General features: G+C 36.7%; 1 long non-coding RNA gene across 1 annotated transcript in view; it reads left to right on the top strand.

Moving 5' to 3' along the window:
• LOC145507376 (uncharacterized) overlaps positions 1 to 14,302 on the top strand; it is a 283,843-nt gene extending 269,541 nt beyond the window's left edge. The window contains exon 3 of the long non-coding RNA XR_014054803.1: positions 13,464 to 14,302. This is a non-coding gene — a long non-coding RNA (uncharacterized LOC145507376). The remainder of the gene's footprint in view (positions 1 to 13,463) is intronic.
• The last annotated feature ends 7,921 nt before the right edge of the window (positions 14,303 to 22,223 follow it).

The raw sequence follows: 22,223 nt of genomic DNA, 5'->3' as shown, positions 1-22,223 counted from the left end.
AATATTTTTTCTTTTGTAATTGTATTTTGAGTATCTTTCATATACTGTATTACAATAGCAGCTGATACTTACAGAATTCTTTTCCTATGTCAAACCCTCTTGTAAACTCTTTAAGAATGAATTCATTTTACCTTTATAAAGACTGGGCCTTTTTTCTTTTTTTTTTTAATTGTTTAGTTGTTTTACAATATTATGTTAGTTTCTGCTGTATAGCAAAGTGAATCAGCCACATGTATGCATATATCCCCTCTTTGTCACCACAGAGCATTGAGTAGAGTTCCTTGTGCTCTACAGTATGTTCTCAATAGGTATCTCTTTTATATAGTATTTATGTATATTATACTATATAGTATTTATATATAGTATGCTGCTGTTGCTAGTCGCTTCAGTCGTGTCTGACTCTGTGCGACCCCATAGACTGCAGCCCACCAGGTTCCACCGTTGCTGGGACTCTCCAGGCAAGAACACTGGGGTGGGTTGCCATTTCCTTCTCTAATGCATGAAAGTGGAAAGTGAAAGTGAAGTCACTCAGTAATGTCCAACTCTTCACGACCCCATAGACTACAGCCTACCAGGCTCCTCTGTCCATGGGATTTTCCTGGCAAGAGTACTGGAGTGGGTTGCCATTGCCTTCTCCGTGTATATAGTATAGTGATCTATTACATACATAGTGGTATGTGTCAATCCCAATCTTCCATTTCATGATATCCCTTCTTTCCCCACTTGTGTCTATATGTTTGCTCTCCATGTTTGTGTCTGTATTTCTACTTTGCAACTAGGTTCATCTGTACCATTTTTTCTAGATTCCACATCAATGCATTAATATACAATATTTGTTTTTCTCTTTCTGACTTCATTCTATATGACAGTCTCTGGGTCCATCCTTGTCTCTGTAAATGGCACAGTTTCTTCAATACTATTACCATAGTTCTCTTAAGAATAAGGAAACTGAGTCAGAAGCAAAATAATATTTCCAACATCCTAGAACTAGAAATCAGGATCTTGGATTTAAACCTAGGAGTGTACCTCCAGAGCACTCATTCTTCTTGTTTTTCAATTTGTTTATTTTTAATGGGAGGATAATTACAATGTTGTATTGGTTTCTGCCACACATAAGCATGGATCAGTCATAGGTATATTTATGTCCCCTCCCTCTTGAACTTCCATCCCACACCATCCCACTCCTGTAGGTTGTCACAGAGGGCCAGGTTGAGCTCCCTGCACCATAGAGCAAATTCCCACTGGCTATCTATTTTACATGTGGTAATATATATGCTTCATTATTACTTTCCCAATTTATCTCATCTTCTCCTTCCACTGGTGTGTCCATAAGTCTGTTCTCCATGTCTGTGTCTCTATTGCTTCCCTGCAAAGAAGTTCATCAGTACTTTTTTTCTAGATCCATATATATGCGTTAATACATTATATGTATATATAAATATATATATATTTTTTATCTTTCTGACTTCACTCTATATAACAGGCTCTAATTTCATGTACCTCACTAGAATTGACTCAAACTCATTCATTTTTGTGGCTGAGTAATATTCCATTGTATATATGTACCATATTTCTTTATCCATTTGGCTGTTGATGGACATCTAGGTTGCTTCCAAATCCTGGCTATTGAAGATGGTGCTACAGTGAACTTTGGGTAGGTGCAGAACACTCATTCTTAGCTACTATATTTATGTGTCTACCATATGGCCTTGATAAATATTAGTAACTGAGTTCCATCAATATCCATGGGTAGTCATGAAGTGACAAAAAAATAATCTCTTCTGGACTGAAGACAAAGATAATCTTATACTACTGGTGGCTTTATATGGGTACCTGCCTTTTATGAATTGAGCTTTGTTTTGCAAAAAATTTACACTGAAGTCCTAACTCTCTATACATCAGAATGTGTGACCTGATTTGGACAGAGAGTCAAGGAAAATATAAATAGTTAAGATGAGGTTATACTGGAGTAGAGTGAACCCCGACTCTAATATGACTTAAGTTCTTATAAAAAGGAGGCCATGTGAAGCCAAAGAACACCATGAGGAGAGCACCATATGACCCTGAATGAGAGAGTGGGTTTATGCAGCTGCAAGTCAGGGATTGCCTAAAATGGCCATCAAAATCCCAGAAGCTAGTAAGATGTAAGAAGTGTTTCTCTGTAGGTTTCATTTGGAGTTTGTTTTGCTGATAGCTTGATTTTAGAGTTTTAGCTTCCAGGACTGTAAGAAAATACATTTCTGCTGTTTAAAGTCACCCAGTTTACGATACTTTGTTAGGGCAGTCCCAAGAATCTAATACACTAACAATGTATTTATTAAATCTTACTGCATGGAGTACATAGTTGAATACTCACAACTACTGCTTTGAATCTACTACTTCATGAATCATTATCATATTCAGAAAAAACTTGTAAATTTTAGAAAGGAGACTGAAAGTGAATTTCTCAAAGAACACCACCAACAAAAAAAATCCTGATAATTTTTCCTAAAACATTTATTAGGGAAAAATGCTACTGTAAAGTTAGTATAAGTCATTTCTCTGTAATTCTTAAATGTGGAAAAAATAAGGAATTATATAGCTTGGATTCTAATGATGTATTTATTAAAAGTAATGCTTGAAGAAATAAGAAGGAATCCTAAATAATTAACAGAGTCTTTGTATTTGAAACTATGCATTTATGATTAAACCATAGCTACTATACAGATGCTTCTGTTCCAAAATTTCTGTTTAATGGATACTATTTTTTTAAGTACACATGGAAACATATACATTGTTTCCTATAGTTTTCTATCAGAATTGTCTTATTTAAAACAAATAACATTATTTCTCCTTAGAATTCACAATGTAGATAAATCATGCATGATCAGAAAAGTAAAACAAGATGCTATTTTTTTCAGAAAATAATGTTTATCATAGAGTTTAATCTTTAATTTGTAAGAGAAATGAATATAAAATGAGAGATGTATAGCTACCATATGGAGATCAGATAGAGTGCTTGAGTTATATCTGGTTTATATAATTATATGTTAAACTAGCAATTCCCTAAACTTCACACACACACAAACACACACACACAGTTAATATCACCATTTTCCTTCATGGGGAAAATAAAGCAGACATTGGTAGTATGTAATTTATTTAAACTTGTAGCAACTACAAGCCTGCTAAGAATGTTGTTCTTATTGAAAAAGACTCACTCATATTGACTTCCATGATACTTTTAGTTGCTATCTTGTCTATTTAGTAGTTTCTTAGACTATGTTTTTGTTGTTTAGTAACTAAGTTGTGTCCAACTCTTTTGTGACTCCATGAGCTGTAGCCTGTTCAGTATTTTACCAGGCAAAAATGCTGGAGTGGGTTGCTATTTCCTTCTCGACCCAGGGATTGAACCTGCATCTCCTGCATTGGCAGACAGATTCTTTACCACTAAGCCACAGAGAAGCCCTTCTTAAACTATAGTCTATCTCTGAATAATTGTATCCATTCACAAAAATGAAATTATACTTATACTGAAGTACGTCATTAGTTTATATAATAACTCTAACTTGTAATTTTTCCATTGACTGCTAACCATTTACCTAGTATCCTAATTGAAATTGTACATATATGAAAGGAATGTCAATCATTCCCCTTTCTTAAAGCCATAACTGGTAGACCTTTTAAAATTTTATTTATTTCAGTAAGTGGCAAGGCTCAATCGATTTTTCGCAGGTCACAGAACTAGCAATCAAACATATGTCCAGTTGTCTCACTCACTGTAGTTAATTTATCACTTTTTCACCCTCAACATTTCTAAGTTCCAATCCACTCTTCTCCCTCTCTGTCAACAGTTCAAGCTCACAACACCTCCCATTGGGACTTTTACAATATCTTTCCAAGTGTTTCACTCTGCCATCTGCTCTTGACATTGCAGACACAGGAGTCTTGTTTTTATCCCCTCCACCATATATCTGGTGGAGGTATAAGGAATAAAGTCTTCTAAAACTTTAACTATCTCAGAAGAGTCTCATTATTCTTAGGATAAAAATGAATTGTCTACAACAGGTCTTATAAATTTCTCATAAAAATGTTTATTTCATATTGCTAGATACTTTTAATCTTTCCATTTTAGCCTTTCTGACCTTTTTCAGTACTCTATCATGGGAGATTGCATATGATTTTCCTGTATCTTGAAGCATAATTACCTCTTTTCTTTATGTAAGTGGCCCAGATACAATTCGGCCTAAAATTCTTTTCCTCAGGAAAGCCTTTCCTAACCTCTCTGATGAGATCAAATCACCAATTTTATCCTCTCACATAAACATTTAAATATCTTGTGTGGCATTATTCTGAATTACAATTTCATGTACTTATTTTGAAATTATAGGCTCCCCTAAATTGATACCATGTTTCTTTCCTTGTCATATGCACTGAATTTGCATGTTGCCTAGTGCTCAAAGAATATTTGCAATCATTCATGCAATTATTATTAAATATTTTACTAAACACTTTTGTGGTTACAGATGTATGTGGGCTAAGGATGTAATGTTGAAGGAAAACACACATGATCATTTCTGTAGGTGCTGTTGACTCAACTGAACAAACAAAAATCCTTGTCTTTATCCTCTTACAGCTTTATTTTAATGTAATGAGATTAAAAAATGGGTCATATAAATATGAAATAATCCTATGTGTGGAAGAAAGAAAGCCTGGTAGGTCATTTGTATCGTTTCCAAGGTATCGTTTTCAAAAAAGGATCTCTTGGAAAAATGGTTTTAAAAGAATGATTGTAGCTGCTGAGTGAAAGACTGTTACTTAAAATGGTAAACTTAGAGGAATTTGTTTATATATAGGGGATTCCCTGGTGGCTCAGATGGTAAAGCATCTGCCTACAATGTGAGATACCTGGGTTCAATCCCTGGGTTGGGAAGATCCCCTGGAGAAGGAAATGGCAACCCACTCTAGTACTCTTGCCTGGAAAATTCCATGGACGGAAGAGCCTGGTAGGCTACAGTCCATGGGGTCGCAAAGAGGTAGACATGACTGAGCGACATCACTTTCACTTTTATATATATATATATATATATATATATCCCAAAGGAGTGGATGATTGAAGAGGATCTTTGAGAAAGAAGTAACATGCCAGTGAATAATGTGTTAAAGATGAACTTTAATAAGTTAAAAGAAAGATAACTTTGTATTAGGAAGTCATGGAGGTTTATTTATACCCAAATATAAACTTCTAGCCTCCAGAACAAACTTTGCCTCTCAGTTTTGGAGGCTAGAAATTCAAGGATAAGGTGTCATTTTGAGGTTAGTCAGCAAGCTTAGTTCATTTTCAGGGCCCTTAAGGGAGAATCTCCTTGAGGCCTGTCTCCTAGGTTTTGGAAGTTTACTGGCTTGTAGAAACCTCACAGGTCTCTGCCTTCCCCTGTACATAGTGTTCTTCCTGTGTATGTGTGTCTGTGTTCTAATTTCCTCTCTTTATAAGGACATCAGTCATGTCGGATTAAGGGCTACCCTACTTCAGTATGATGAAAACTTAACTAAAGAGAGCTACAACAACCCTAGTCCCAGATAAGATCCCAGTCTGTGGTAGGTATTAGGCACAAGCACTTAACATATAAGTCTTGTGAAAACACAGATCAGCCCATAGAAGGCAGCCACACAAACTAAAAGGCAAGTCATTTTACAGTTGGCTATTTTTTTTAAATCTGATGAGAAAACAATGTACTATTGCTATTTCTATTACATCGCATCTTTTCTGACTTTATCCACAATTTTAATATTTTAAACATTTTCATATAAAATTCTGTGCCATCAAAGCATCAGTTCTATATGGTAAATAGTATTTTCTTATTCACATATAAAACTGAGCCTTTAAATGGGGAAATAACTTGGCTACTCATCTCACATGCTAGTAAAGTAATGCTCAAAATTCTCCAAGCCAGGATTCAGCAATACATGAACCGTGAACTTCCAGATGTTCAAGCTGGCTTTAGAAAAGGCAGAGGAACCAGAGATCAAATTGCCAACATCCTATGGATCATCAAAAAAGCAAGAGAGTTCCAGAAAAACATCTATTTCTCTTTTATTGACTATGCCAAAGCCTTTGACTGTGTGGATCACAATAAACTGTGGAAAATTCTGAAAGAGATGGGAGTAACAGACCACCTGACCTGCCTCTTGAGAAACCTGTATGCAGGTCAGGAAGCAACAGTTGGAAATGGACATGGAACAACAGACTGGTTCCAATAGGAAAAGGAGTACGTCAAGGCTGTATATTGTCACCCTGCTTATTTAGCTTATATGCAGAGTACATCATGAGAAACACTGGGCTGGAGGAAACACAAGCTGGAATCAAGATTGCCAGGAGAAATATCAATAACCTCAGATATGCAGATGACACCACCCTTATGGCAGAACGTGAAGAAGAACTATAAACCCTCTTGATGAAAGTGAAAGAGGAGACTGAAAAAGTTGGCTTAAAGCTCAACATTCAGAAAACTAAGATCATGGCATCTGGTCCCATCACTTCATGGCAAATAGATGGGGGAACAGTGGAAACAGTGTCAAACTTTATTTTTGGGGGCTCCAAAATCACTGCTGATGGTGATTGCAGCCATGAAATTAAAAGACACTTACTCCTTGGAAGGAAAGTTATGACCAACCTAGATAGCATATTAAAAAGCAGAGACATTACTTTGCCAACAAAGGTCTATCTAGTCAAGGCTGTTGTTTTTCCAGTAGTCATGTATAGATGTGAGAGTTGGACTGTGAAGAAAGCTGAGTGCCGAAGAATTGATGCTTTTAAACCGTGGTGTTGGAGAAGACTCTTGAGAGTCCCTTGGATTGCAAGGAGATCCAACCAGTCCATCCTAAAGGTGATCAGTCCTGGGTGTTCATTGGAAGGACTTATGTTGAAGCTGAAACTCCAATACTTTGGCCACCTCACGCAAAGAGTTGACTCATTGGAAAAGTCCCTGATGCTGGGAAGGATTAAGGGCAGGAGGAGAAGGGGACGACAGAGGCTGAGATGGCTGGATGGCATCACCGACTCGATGGACATGAGTTTGGGTAAACTCCAGTAGTTGGTGATGGACAGGGAGGCCTGGCGTGCTGTGATTCATGGGGTCACAAAGAATCGGGCATGACTGAGTGACTGAACTGAACTGAACTATTTTCAGCTACTTAGTGACTGAGTCCTTATTTCCACCCTAAATTGCCAGTATCCAAAATCCATGTAGACCAATCAGTGAACATTTTATATAAAGAGAAGAGTAGTTCAGGAAGCATAAAGCAAGTAAGCAGTGTTTTTCATTGGGATGATATAAAAAAAGTACATAAATTTGTCATATTATAAAATCGTCTTTTAAAAATATTTTTATAATCTCAATAATTTACTTCAACAACATTATATTTATTTAAAATTGTACATGCATGGTTGTTTTCCTTATCTAGTTATCAAACTTTTTATTGCATATGTGTAAGTAGTATTTTCCCTCTACTTCAGTTTTTTCACTTGCAATAAGCAATAGTTATCAATGAACTCATTTCTGCTCTTTTCATTTTAAGACCAATCACCAATTTCTTTCACTGCTGTCTTGAAATTTTACACTTTACTTTCTATTCTAGCAGCTCTAGAATTTAAAGTAACTGAAGGAATCTGTCAAATATTCATTCACATCTAGTGACAGGCAATAAACTGCTTATCACCAATTCTTCCCGGTTTCTTAAGAAAACATAAGAAGGGGAGGAGAAAAAAAAGGACTTATTTTCTGTTACCCTTTTCTGATGAGAGTGAGTCCTCTCAGTGTTAATTATATAGTTGGAACCTAAGTTCAATTGTATGTCACTGAAAAACCGTCAGCTTAATTGACTATAGAACATTTCAATAAATCTGGCAAGTAATAGGGACTCAGATGTGACAGACAAGAAGACCTTCTTTTACAAAACTGCTTCCAGTGAAGCAAGTAATTCTAAGTACAACAGTTGATGATTTTTACTTCTTTATTTTTTGCAATAAAGCTCAGAAAATTGAACAATTTATGTTATTTACTGGGAGAAGGGTTATGAATATTTTAGACAGTTAACTAAAGAGACAAGATGGATTATAGGAAAAAATGTTTACTTTAGATTGAACTGTTGCATATCCTTTGGGGTAATGTTTAATATACATTTTCAATTTGGATTTAAAACTATCTCAACATTATTTGTTTAATCTATTTTTTATGTAGATATGCATATTCCTCATAAAATTCTGTTTTTTTAATTAGTTTATTTATCTATTTTTTAACTTTACAATATTGTATTTGTTTTGCCATACATTGACATGAATCCACCATAGGTGTACATGTTTTCCCCTTCCAGAACCCTGCTCCCAACTCCCTCCCCATCCCATCCCTCTGGGTCATCCCAGAAAATCCTGTTTGACTATTTTTTTTAAATTTTAGAATTATGATTCTAAGATATTCATAAATAAAGAGAATTTATATTTGTAGAAATAAAATCCAAAGTATTTTAATAAGAATTTGATAAGGAAAATTTGGTAATTTCTGTATTTAAAACTACATATCTAAACAAAAATCACACAAATAAAGTACATCTTACATATATTTTAAAACAGGTAAAAAATATAATGTTACATTAATATATTTAGAAAAAAGAATTCAAGAATGAAACTTAAAGTAATAATAAAAGAAAGCATAGATATGAGATGAAAAATGCATTTTCTTTTTCCTAGAATTGTAATGATTTACACCTCTTCTGGCATGCTTCCTGCTTTATTATTTGTCCTTGAAAGTTTATTCTTAGTGGACTCTCATTTACCTTCTAATTAATTGTTGTACTAAAAAACCCAGGATAACTTGGGGAGACTATCATTTTGTGCTTTTTTCTTTTTCTATTGATGATTCTAATTGTAAATGAAATGCATTTGCAGTGATTGGTGTATACTCAGAATTATATTTGACTAAATCTGTTCAGTTAAGTTCAGTTCAGTCGCTCAGTCCTGTCCAACTCTTTGCGACCCCATGAGTTGCAGCACGTCAGGCTTCTCTGTCCATCACCAACTCCTGGAGTCCACCCAAACCCATGTCCATCGAGTCGGTGATGCCATCCAACCATCTCATCCTCTGTCGTCCCCTTCTCCTCCCACCCCCAATCCTACCCAGCATTAGGGTCTTTTCCAATGAGTCAACCCTTTGCATGAGGTGGCCAAAGTATTGGAGTTTCAGCTTCAACATCAGACCTTCCAATGAACACCCAGGAATGATCTCTTTTAGGATGGATGGATTAGATCTCCTTGCAGTCCAAGGGACTCTCAAGAGTCTTCTCCAACACCACAGTTCAAAAGCATCAATTCTGCGGCGCTCAGATTTCTTCACCGTCCAACTCTAACATCCATACATGACCACTGAAAAAACTACAGCCTTGACTAGACAGACTTTTGTTGGCAAAGTAATGTCTCTGCTTTTCAATGTGCTATCTAGGTTGGCCATAACCTTCCTTCCAAGGAGTAAGCGTCTTTTAATTTCATGGCTGCAGGCACCATCAGCAGTAATTCTGGAGCCCAAAAAAATAAAGTCTGACACTGTTTCCACTGTTCCCCATCTATTAGCCATGAAGTGATGGGACCAGATGCCATGATCTTAGTTTTCTGAACGTTGAGCCTTAAGCCAACTTTTTCACTCTCCTCTTTCACTTTCATCAAGAGGCTCTTTAGTTCTTCTTCACTTTCTGCCATAAGGGTGGTGTCACCTGCTTATCTGAGGTTATTGATATTTCTCCTGGCAATCTTGATTCCAGCTTGTGTTTCTTCCAGCCCAAAGTTTCTCATGATGTACTCTGCATAGCAGTTAAATAAGCAGGGTGACAATATACAGCCTTGACGTACTCCTTTTCCTATTTGGAACCAGTCTGTTGTTCCATGTCCAGTTCTAACTGTTGCTTCCTGACATGCATACAGGTTTCTCAAGAGACAGGTCAGATGGTCTGGTATTCCCATCTCTTTCCGTATTTTCCACAGTTTATTGTGATCCACACAGTCAAAGGCTTTGGCATAGTCAATAAAGCAGAAATAGATGTTTTTCTGGAACTCTCTTGCTTTTTCAATGATCCAGCGGATAATGGCAATTTGATCTCTGGTTCCTCTGCCTTTTCTAAAGGCAGCTTGAACATATGGAAGTTCATGGTTCACGTATTGCTGAATCCTGGCTTGGAGAATTTTAAGCATTACTTTACTAGCGTGTGAGATGAGTGCAATTGTGCAGTAGTCTGAGCATTCTTTGGCATTGCCTTTCTTTGGGATTGGAATGAAAACTGACCTTTTCCAGTGCTGTGGCCACTGCTGAGTTTTCCAAATTTGCTGGCATATCGAGTACAGCACTTTCACAGCATCACCTTTGAGGATTTGAAATAGCTCAACTGGAATTCCATCACCTCCGCTAGCTTTGTTCGTAGTGATGCTTTCTAAGGCCCACTTGACTTCACATTCCAGGATGTCTGGCTCCAGGTGAGTGATCACACCATCGTGATTATCTGGGTCGAATCTGTTAGACACCTATATTTGTCTTCACTTATCCTTTCCATACTCAATGCGATTACACTTTCCTTTCAATAAAAGGAGCGAATTTGCTAAAATATTGAAAACTTGTTGGTATGTGAGTGACCAGGGAGACAATTTATTCTGTTTTCAGATGGTGGTGAAAGGTGTATTTGATAATATTGTGTCTGATAACCTTTTGATGAAACAGCTGATTGTACTGAGTTGGTTAGATCTGTATGAAATGACATATGCTTGAAATAGAAAATGAGCACCCAACCACTGAATGTGTTGCACATAACATGAACTCTCATGTCAGTGACAGCACCATTTATTGTACACTGCACATTTTAAAATGTTTTTAAATTAATTAATTTATTTTATCTGTAGGCTAATTACTTTACAATGTTGTAGTGGTTTTTGCCATACATTGACATGAATCAGCCATGGGTTTACATGTGGCCCCCATTCTGAGCCCCTCCCACCTCCCTCCCCATCCCATCCCTCAGGGTCATCCCAGTGCACCGGCTTTGAGTGCCCTGATTCATGCATCAAACCTGACTGGCGATCTATTTCACATATGGTAATACACATGTTTCAATTCTGTTCTCTCAAATCATTCCATCCTTGCCTTCTCCCGCAGAGTCCAAAAGTCTGTTCTTTATCTCTGTGTCTCTTTTGCTGTCTCACATATAGGGTCATCGTTACCATCTTTCTAAATTCCATATATATGCATTAATATACTGTATTGGTGTTTTTCTTTCTGACTTACTTCACTCTGTATAATAGGCTCCAGTTTTATCTACCTCATTAGAACTGATTCAAATGCATTCTTTTTAATAGCTGAGTAAATTTATTTTTTATGTTATTACTTGATAATTTGCTTTTTTATTTTGTAATAAATCATGTTAAAATAATGAAACAGATCTACATATTTAGTGAACAAATGAAATGCTGTTTTTTCAGTTTTAAAGAATGTTGATGATGAATGAGAAGTAGTAAAAATTATAAATGTTTGCAGCATTAATGTGAGAGGAAGGGCGCAGTAAATAACATCATTGATTTCCCTGAGGTCAGGTGACTCAAAACCACTGATAGACCTTATAAATTTAAGGTTCAGTTCAGTTCAGTTCAGTTCATTTGCTCAGTCGTGTCCAACTCTTTGCGACCTCAAGGACTGCAGCAAGCCAGGCCTCCCTGTGCATCAACAACTCCCGGCATTTACTCAAACTCATGTCCATTGAATCGGTGATGCTATCCAACCATCTCATCCTCTGTTGTCCCCTCCTCCTCCCACCTTCAATCTTTCCCAGCATCAGGGTCTTTTCAAATGAGTCAGTTCTTTGCATCAGATGGCCAAAATATTGGAGTTTCAGCTTCAGCATCAGTCCTTCCAATGAATATTCAGGACTGATTTCCTTTAGGATGGACTGGTTGGATCTCCTTGCAGTCCAAGGGACTCTCAAGAGTCTTCTCCAACACCACAGTTCAAAAGCATCAATTCTTCAGTGCTCAGCTTTCTTTATAGTCCAACTCTCACATCAATACATGACTACTGGAAAAACCATAGCCTTGGCTAGACAGACCTTTGTTGGCAAATCAATGTCTCTGCTTTTTAATATGCTGTCTAGGTTGATCATAACTTTTCTTCCAAGGAGTAAGAGTCTTTTAATTTCATGACTGAAATCACCATCTGCAGTGATTTTGGAGCCCCAAAAAATAAAGTCTGACACTGTTTCCACTGTTTCCCCATCTATTTGCCATGAAGTAATGGGACCAGATGCCATGATCTTAGTTTTCTGAATGTTCAGCTTTATTCCAACTTTTTCACTCTTCTATTTCACTTTCATCAAGAGGCTCTTTAGTTCTTCTTTGCTTTCTGACATAAGGATGACATCATCTGCATATCTGAGGTTACTGGTATTTCTCCCAGCAATCTTGATTCCAGCTTGTACTTCATTCAGCCCAGCATTTCTCATGATGTACTCTGCATATGAGTTAAATAAGCAGGGTGACAATAGCCCCTGCTATTTACCTGGGGCTAAACTATGGTGGAGGTAATGAAGATAATGGCGACCTCCTTCAAAAGATCCCATGCTTGTGCTGCTACACTCACTGCCCCATCCCCACAGCAGGCCACCACTGACCCATGCCTCTACTGGAGACTCCTGGACACTCCCGGGAAAGTCTGGGTCAGTCTCTTTTGGGGTCACTGCTCCTTTCTCCTGAGTCCTGGTGCACACAAGGTTCTGTTTGTGCCCTCCAAGAGTCTATTTCCCAGTCTTGTGTAAGTTCTATGGTGGGGTTCACGGGGACCTCCTCCAAGAGGGCTTATGCCATACCCAGGTCTACTGCACCCAGAGCCCCTGTCCCTGTGCCAGTCCACTGCTAACCCATACCTCCACAGGAGACACTCAAACACAGTTCTTTCTCAGTCTCTGTGGGATCCCTGGGTCCTGGTGCACACAAGATTGTACAAACATAAGTTGTACGAATGTACTAATCTAAGGTTAGTACATTTAATAAGACTTTCCAAACGATGGTGATTTAACATGTTTGACTTTCAGGGAAGAATATCTATATAAACTATCTGGAATTCCCCCCAGAATTTTTGTCTACTCCCCTTTGTTCATTTATTTATTTAATGATTTATTTTCACCAGTGTGGATGGATATATATATATGTATCTCCATACATTTATAACCCAGGATTGTTTTATTTATTTTGTTGTTTAATGATTTATTTGCACCAGTGTGGATATATATATATATATATCTCCATACATTTATAATCCAGGATTGTTTTATTTATTTTGCTGCTCAAATTGTTCCAGCTTTTGCTATTTGGAACTCTTTCATTAGATATATCCTTTGATATACCCCATAATTATGGCTTCTTTTATTATTTACTTGTGTTTCTTATCTGTTTGTATTTTCAGATTTCCTTAATTTCCTTCACTAAAAGATGTTCCATGCTCATCTTAGCAGTTTCCTTCTCAGTCCTAGAATCATCTTCTCCAAGGTAACCTGTTTCTTTTTATTAAATAATGTTTAAAAAAAACAAAAAACAAAGGTCTGCCCAGAACATGTATACCATTGCTCCTGAAGTTCTGTTCCTACTAGGGCTCTAAACTGGCAGGACAGGAAATATATAAAATTCCTTAGGGCACTACTGTAATATCAGTAGGGAGCTGGGAATATACATTCGGGGAAGCTTTTTGGGTTATTCCTATGAAGTTTAAAGAAAAATATTGCATTTTTTAGCTTTGAGTTTAATATTGCCTATTTCTTAAAAGTATGTATATTTTATTGAAGAATAGTTGACCTACAATGTTTCAGGTGCACAGCAAGGTCATTCAGTTATACAAATACACATATTTTATTTTTGAAATTATTTTCCATCCAATATCTTCCATATTACAAGATATTGACTATAGTTTCCTATTCTATACAGTAAACATTTGTTGCTTGTTGCGTATCTGTTTTTTAATTTGAAATCTAGAATTCTATTCATACTAAGTCAAAGAAGTGTAATCAAACTCTCACAATTTCTTTAGTTATACAAAAATTCATGTTTTCTAAAATACATACATTACACATATTTATATATACATATACAAAAGCTTTTCTACTACATTTGATAAAGGCTTGAGAAAGAACATCAAAAAAAAAAAAGAGAGAGAGAAGAAGTGGAGAAATTGGAGAACATAAACTAAATGAAATGGGGGCATTGACTATGAAATAGAAAAAGTGAAACAAACTAGATAAAAGTAAAAAAGTAATCATATAGTCCAGTCCTTTTTAAACATAACTGCTCACTAGAAATGTATCTGGAGCTCTGGAGGCAAAAGTAATACCTGAGCATTTTTATTTTTCAAAAAATTTCAAGGTTATTCTGATATGCACCTGGATTTTAAAAAGTGATTACAGGTTTTTCTATTAAATCCTAGTTTTGGTGATATAGAGTTCTATTATTTTTCTGTTGACCCATCATGATACAATGGTAGTAAGTGAGTTAATAGTTACATAATCACAATAGTAAAAGATGTTTATCAGTTCAAACAATCAATAACCAGACAAAAATTAAAAGATAATTGCAGTTGCAAACCATAACGGGAACATGATTAATGTAACAATATAAAATAATTACATACAATTTGGGAGTGTCAAGCAGAGTGATATGGTAAGTGGTAGTGCATACAGGTACATGTTTTCATCCACCCACCCAGTCTATGTCTTTTGGTTGGTGCATTTAATCCATTTACATTTAAGGTAATTATGTATGATCCAATTACCATTTTGTTAATTGTTTTGGTTTATTTTCTGTAGGAATTTTCCTTGTCTTGTGTTTCCTGACTAAAGAAGTTCCTTTAGCATTTGTTGTAAAGCTGGTTTGGTGGTGAAGAATTCTTTTAACTTTTGCTAGTCTGAATTTTTTATTTCTCCATCAAATCTGAAGGAGACTCTTGCTGGGTAGAGTATTCTAGGTTGTAGTTTCTTCCCTTTCATCACTTTAAACATATCTTGCCATTCCCTTCTGGCTTGTAGACTTTCTGCTGAGAAATCAACTGATAGCCTGATGGGAGTTCCTGTGTATGTTATTTGTCACTTTTCCCTTGCTGCTTTTAATAGTTTATCTCTGTCTTTAATTTTTGTCAATTTGATTACCATGTGGCTCAGTGTGTTCCTCGGGTTTATGCTTCCTGGGACTCTCTGTGCTTCCTGGAGTTGGTTGACTATTTCCTTTCCCATGTTTGGGACGTTTTCATCTATTGTCTCTTTAAATATTTTCTCAGGTGCTTTCTCTCTCTCTTCTCCTTCTGGGACCCCTATAATGAGAGTATTGGTGAGTTTAATGTTGTCCTAGAGATCTCTCAGGCTGTCTTCTTTTCTTTTCATTCTTTTTTCTATATTCTGTTCTGCAGCAATGATTTCCACCATTCTGTCCTCTAAGTAATTTATCCATTCTTCTGGCTCAGTTATTCTGCTATTGATTCCTACCAGTATATTAGTCATCTCTATTTGTTTGTTCTTTAGCTCTTATAAGTCTTTGGTAAACATTTCTTGCATCTTCTCAATCTTTGCCTCCATTCTTTTCCTGAGATCCTGGATCATCTTCACTATCATTATTCTGAATTCTTTTTCTGAGAGATTGCCTGTCTCCAATTCATTTAGTTGTTTTTGTGGGATTTTATCTTGTCCCTTCATCTGGGACATAACTTTCTGCTTTTTCATCATGATTAAGTTTCTATAAAATGGCTTTTGTTTTAGCCTCTGTGAGACTGTGCTTCTTGCCTCTTCTGTCTGCCTTCTGATGGATGAGGCTAAGAGGCTTGTGTGAGCTTATTGATGGGAGGAATGGGAAAAACTTGGTATTGTTCTGGTGAGTAGGACCTTGTTCAGTAAAGCTTTAATCCAATTACATGCTGATGGGTTGCACTCCCTCTCTGGTAGTTGGCCTGAGGTAACCCAGCCATGGGGTCATTAATAGTAGAGTTAACCCCAAGAGGGTTTATGCCAAGGGGGACCTTCCAGTGCTCCAGTGGTAAGTCCCTGCTAACCCATGCCTCCACAGGAGGCCCTGCAACACTAGCAGGTAGTTTCGGTTCAGTCTCCTGTGGGGTCATTGCTCCTTTCCTCTGGGTCTTGGTGCATGCAAAATTTTGTTTGTGCCCTCTAAGACTGGAGTCTCTGTTTTCCCCAGTCCTCTGAAAAGCCTGTAATCAAATCCCACTGGCCCTCAAGGTTAGATTGCCTGGGGATTCCCAGTCCCTTTGTCGGATCCCCAGGCTGGGAAGCCTGACCTGTAGTTCAGGACCTTCACAATGGTGCAAGAATTTCTTGGTATTATTGTTCTGCAGTCTGTGGGTCACCCACCCAGCTGGTATGGATTTGATGTTATCATGATTGCGCCCCTCCTACCATCTCACTGCAGTTTCTTGTCTTTGGATGTGGAGCATCTTTCTTTGGTGAATTCTAGCATTCTCCTCTCAATAGTTGTTTAACAGCTAGTTGCAACTTTGGTGCTTTCACAGGAGGAGATGAGAACATGGGAAAAACTGGGTCTTGCTTTGGTGGCAGGACCTTGCTCAGTAAAGCTTTAATCCAATTATCTGCTGATGGGTGGGGTTGCACTCCCCCTTCTACTCTGCCATCTTGACTAATGTTGTCTATTTTTGTAAGGGAAACATATTCATGATTTACTGTATAATAAATATTGAAATAACATCTAATGCTTATGGATTGCCTCCTATGACTTCAGCATTATTATTCTAATTTCTTTTACATTTTTTATCATTAGTCCTTATAATTTCATTTAATGTCTATTATTTTATGCTTAAACTTTACATTTATTTACCTATATATGTATAGTTTATTTTATATATATATATATATATATATATATATATTTTAGACTCTTTACCATGATGGCGAGAGAATTCAATAGAGTCTCATTTTCCCTAAATGTGTGCCAGTGTTGTGATAGAATTGAACAATCATGTATGTGAAATTGTTTTGAAACTACTAAAACTCTAAATTGTTGATATTCTGATATTATTATTAATAAAAATTAGACAGGTGTATCCTTTAAAAAATTACTCTTACACATGAGGCATATGAGTGTTAATTTTAATTAATTTGTAGATATATATTTTAAATTTTGGGATAATGTTGTTTGACATTATCTCTTCTTTGGGAAACTACTTTATTCTCTAAAATAGGCTTCTTGGTTATTACTATATTTTGCAGAATGTAGTATCTTGGAGAGGATTTTTTTTTTTTCCTACTGCAAAGAATAAGCTTGAAACAAATTTCTCGCATTCTCTTACATTCTAACAACATCTTCATATAGCATAAGTGATGTGTCCCAACTTTATAATAAATACCTAGATTAAAAGTTTGTCCAAGCAAAAATATGTTCATTTGCATTTTTTGCCCACTGTTAGGATCCTGTCTAAAAAGCCCTGCAGTCTTAAGTGGCTACTAGATTCATCTCTCCCTGGTCTCTGCCCTTTACATGCCAACTTAAGAACACTCTCTGTAAAGAAGTTTGGGTCATATACAAAAATACATATGTCAGATTTTGCATTCCTCTGCTTAGCAGAGTCCAAACTTCACCAGAATGAAATTCTATGCTCTGTTATAGACAAAGACCAGGTATAGTTTGGACTCTGCTATGCAATATAGTTTGATCTTTGGTTATTTTTTCACATTCTTTCAGCTTAAATATCTCCTCCTGATGACAGAGTCCTTCTCATTATTTACGTCTTAGTGGTAATATGACCTATTTAGAAAGATTCTCCCTCATTAACCAAAATAAGATGATTTTTCCCAGTTGATCTCAGTTCTTTTTCATTATAACACTAGTTACTATTTATTATGTATTTGTATTTTGTTTATTTTATTCCATAAAGACATGCATCAAATGTAGTTTTTCCTTGGTAAAAATAGGCTGTGAAGTGGTTGACAAATAATACCCTCCCAAGAAATATTTGTCCCATGAGTAAATACATTAATGAATAAAAATCAATATGTTAAATAGAAAAATGTGGTGCATCTCATGAGGATATTTATATGTATTTCCTGATTCATGCAGTCCATGGGGTCGCGAAAAGTCAGACAAGACTGAGCGACTTCACTTTCACTTTTCACTCTCATGCATTGAAGAAGGAAATGGCAACCCACTCCAGTGTTCTTGCCTGGAGAATCCCAGGGACGGGGAAGCCTGGTGGGCTGCCGTCTATGGGGTCGCACAGAGTCGGACACGACTGAAGCGACTTAGCAGCAGCAGCTGATTCATGAGGTATTACATAATTCATCTTTCTATTTTCTTTCCAAACACCTTGACATACCCACTTATTTGTTTCAAAGATGGAAAGTAAAATTAGATCACTTGAATTTTTAGGTTGACTAAGTGTGTCAGTCACTCAGAAGTGTCTGACTCTTTGCGACCCCATGGACTGCAGCCCACCAGGCTCCTCTGTCCACGGTATTCCCCAGGCAAGAAGACTGGAGTGGGTTGCCATTCCCTTCTCCAGGGGATCTTCCCAACTCAGGGATCAAACCTGGGTCTCCTGCACTGCAGGTGGATATTTTATCATCTGAGCCACTATGGAAGCCCTTAGGTTGACTAAAGATTTATACCAAAAGAAGACAAGTTTCTTGCACTTTTGATTGGTAATAGTACATAGCTGACTCGATCATTTTCCTCTACCCTCTCCTCTCAAAGAGTCTATTTAAATCCAATTGTTATAAAATGAAATAAATGAATTGCAATGCTATTTTAATGGGGAAGCGATAGTGTGTCTATTAATTGAAATGTCAGGGTGTGTAAACTTTTTCACTGGCTTCTTAGAGCTTTGCTGCTGCTGCTGCGTTGCGTCAGTCCTGTTCGACTCTGTGCTACCCCATAGACAGCAGCCCAACATGCTCCTCTGTCCCTGGGATTCTCCAGGCAAGAACACTGGAGTGGGTTGCCCTTTCCTTCTCCAATGCATGAAAGTGAAAAGTGAAAGTGAAGTCGCTCAGTCGTCTCCGACTCTTCTCGACCCCATGGACTGTAGCCTACCAGGCTCCTCCATCCATGTGATTTTCCAGGGAAGAGTACTGGAGTGGGGTGCCATTGCCTTCTCCACTTAGAGCATTAGCTATGTAAAATATTATTTTCCATTTGATCCATAAAATTTATCAGATTGAAAAAAATGCATTACCAGAATAATGCCAAAATGGAATTTCTCCATACTCTTTGTGGTGTTGTAGTGTGATGAAATGAAAAAGCACACTGACCCCTTTAGATCTATTATATATTTATTTTGCATATTTAAAAAAATAGCAGATGTGACTGCGAGAACCCATTTATGTTTTATGTACTTTTCTTCACTTCTGTAGTCAAATCTTTAGGAAAAGGAAGGCAGCGAAAAGAACTGTAAGATGTTTCATCAAGGTAGCTCTTTAAAGAAAATGTCCTTACATTATAACCAGATTAAGTTAATCAGCACTGCTGGTAGCCTGCTTTTAAAATCATTGCCAGAGTTAACTGAAAAATCTTATAACCTGTGTCTGCTAAGTGTTGACTAGCTCCTTTTTGTTTCTTTTGTTATCCACAACTCTTATTTAGATACTTCATTTTTAACTTCAAATTCCATGTTTTCTAAACAGCATGCTAAGTACAAGTTGCATGTGTGTGTGCTCAGTCAGCCAGTTTTCTCCAACTCTGCGACCCCACAGGCTCCTCTGTCCATGGGATTTCCCAGGCAAGAATACTTCAGTTAGTTGCCATTTCCTCCTCTGAGGATCTTCCCAAACCAGGGATCGAACCTGTTTTCTCATGCATCTCCTGCACTGCAGGCAGGTTCTTTACCACTGAGCCACTGGAAGGACTATTTCATTTCTGGAGGATCTGATTTAGCTCCTATATGCTATTAAAATAGAAGAGATTTAATTTTTTTCTTTAAGAGAGAAACTTACACCATATAAAGGTGACTGACACTCTAGAATATATTCACAGGGATGTATTATTTTAGTTAAATAGTTGACTGCTTCTGGGCTTCCCTGATTTAACTCAGTTGGTAAGAATCTGCCTGCAATGCAGGAGAACCCCTGGAGAAGGAATAGGCTCCAGTATTCTTGGGCTTCCTTTGGGGCTCAGCTGGTAAAGAATCCATCTGCAATGAAGGAGACCTGGGTTTGATCCCTGGGTTGGGAAGATTCCCTGGAGAAAGGAAAGGCTACCCACTCCAGTATTCTGGCCTGGAGAATTCCATGGACTATCTAGTCCATAGGATGACAGAGTCAGACAGGACTGAGCGACTTTCACTTTCACTTTTCAGTTGACTGTTTCAGAGTGAACATAGCATTTCAACTCCAGCTTTCATTTAATCTGACCACATGGAGCATAATCAATTTTATCATCTTGTTTCTTAATCAGATACATATGAATTGAATTATGTCTCCCTTGTGTCTAGAATGATGATTCTATGCTAATTTCTTCAGGAGAATTGAGGAGAGTCACACATACTCTCTTTTCAAGGGTCTAATTCTATTGTATAAATCTTAGTGAGAAATTTGTAACTCTCTTACACAGTGTGTATCAAGGTGGAACCAGCAACATGTATATTATCAGAGGATGATAATAAATCAGAATCTTAGGACCTGGCCCCCACATGTTTTAAATCATAATCTGGATTTTAATAAGATCAACAGGGAATCTACATATAATTTTGAGGAGCACTGATGTTTTCATTAAAACATTAACTTTTTTCTTTAAAACATTTTTATTAAAATTTTATCCCATAATTTAGAATTTGTAGGATAGCAATTACAAAAAGGACAGGAAAATGCCTTTTCTCGATTCTACAACATTTGAGAACATCTCTGAAAAATTTGATGCTGGAGAAAAATCTTCTGAAGCTGTCTTTAATTACAGGTGCATCTCATTCTATTTCACTTCACTTTAATGCATTTTACAGGTACTACATTTTTTACAAATTGAGATTTGTGGTAACTCCACATCAAGCTAGTCTATTGGTGCCATTTTTCTAACAGCATTTGTTCACTTTGCTTTCCTCTGTTCTGTTTTGGTAATTCTCATGATACTTCAAACTTTTTCATTATTGTTATGTTTTTTATGGTGATCTGTGACCAGTGATCTTTACTGTTACTAATATAAATAAAATTATTCACTAAAGGTTTTGATGAAGGTTAGTAGTTTTAGCAATGAAGTATTTTTATTTAAGGTGTATACATTATTTTTAAAGAATAATCCTCTTGTACACTTAAAAGATTATAGTATAGCATAAGGATAACTTTTATATGCACTGGGAAACCAAAAAAAAAATGTGATTCACTTTAATGTAATCTTTAATGCAATATTCACTTTATTGTGATGCTCTGGGTATGCATCAACAATATCTCTGAAGTCTATCTTTGCATGCCTGACAATTGATAAGCCATCAATTGAGAAACAGTTTTATTTTAAATTTACCACACCATAATCCACCCCATTATATTTAATAGTTTGTTCTTTAGATATTTTTTTCATCTCATATTTATCAGATTTTCTCTCTTCTCAGAGTCTTCTCATTAAGAAGAGGCCAGATGTTGTTTTTTGCTTTTTCATTTTCTCTAAGGAAATATTTTTAGCTAGAGTATTGAGTTCCTTATTTTTGTTTCTTATTTTTCACATTACCACAAGTAACATCTTTGCCAAATTCTCTTCTGATACATAACAAGAAAGATTCCAAGAGACATGCTGGTCTGTGAATATATGAAGATTACTTACACACAAGATGGAAAGTTGGTGCTCCTCAATTCAGTAACATTTTAACAAGAAAAGCACTGGCTTAAGTTGTAATAAAAACAATTTGTATGTACAATTGCCTAGGCATGGGCAAAGTTAAACAATAGGAAGAATGTTTGGGGGGTGATGTTACTATGGCTCTGATGGTTAATTTTATGTGTCAACTTGACTAAGCTACAGGATGTCCAGTAAGCTGGTTAAGCACTATTTCTGGATGTGTCTCTGAGGAATAACTGAAAGAGATTAGTATTTGAATCAATGAACTGGGCAGAGTGAGACAGATGTTTCTCTACAGACTGGAGAAGAATCAGCCAATCAATTTAATATCCAAATAGAACAACAAGGCAGAGGAAAGGAAAACGTACCCTCTCTGGCTGACTGCAGAGCTGGGGCATCAGCC

This window comes from Giraffa tippelskirchi, chromosome 5 (genome assembly GCF_054371585.1).
Source record: "Giraffa tippelskirchi isolate mGirTip1 chromosome 5, T2T-mGirTip1v1.2.pri, whole genome shotgun sequence".
Classification (NCBI taxonomy): domain Eukaryota; kingdom Metazoa; phylum Chordata; class Mammalia; order Artiodactyla; family Giraffidae; genus Giraffa; species Giraffa tippelskirchi.
This window is presented reverse-complemented; position numbering and strand designations above follow the sequence as displayed.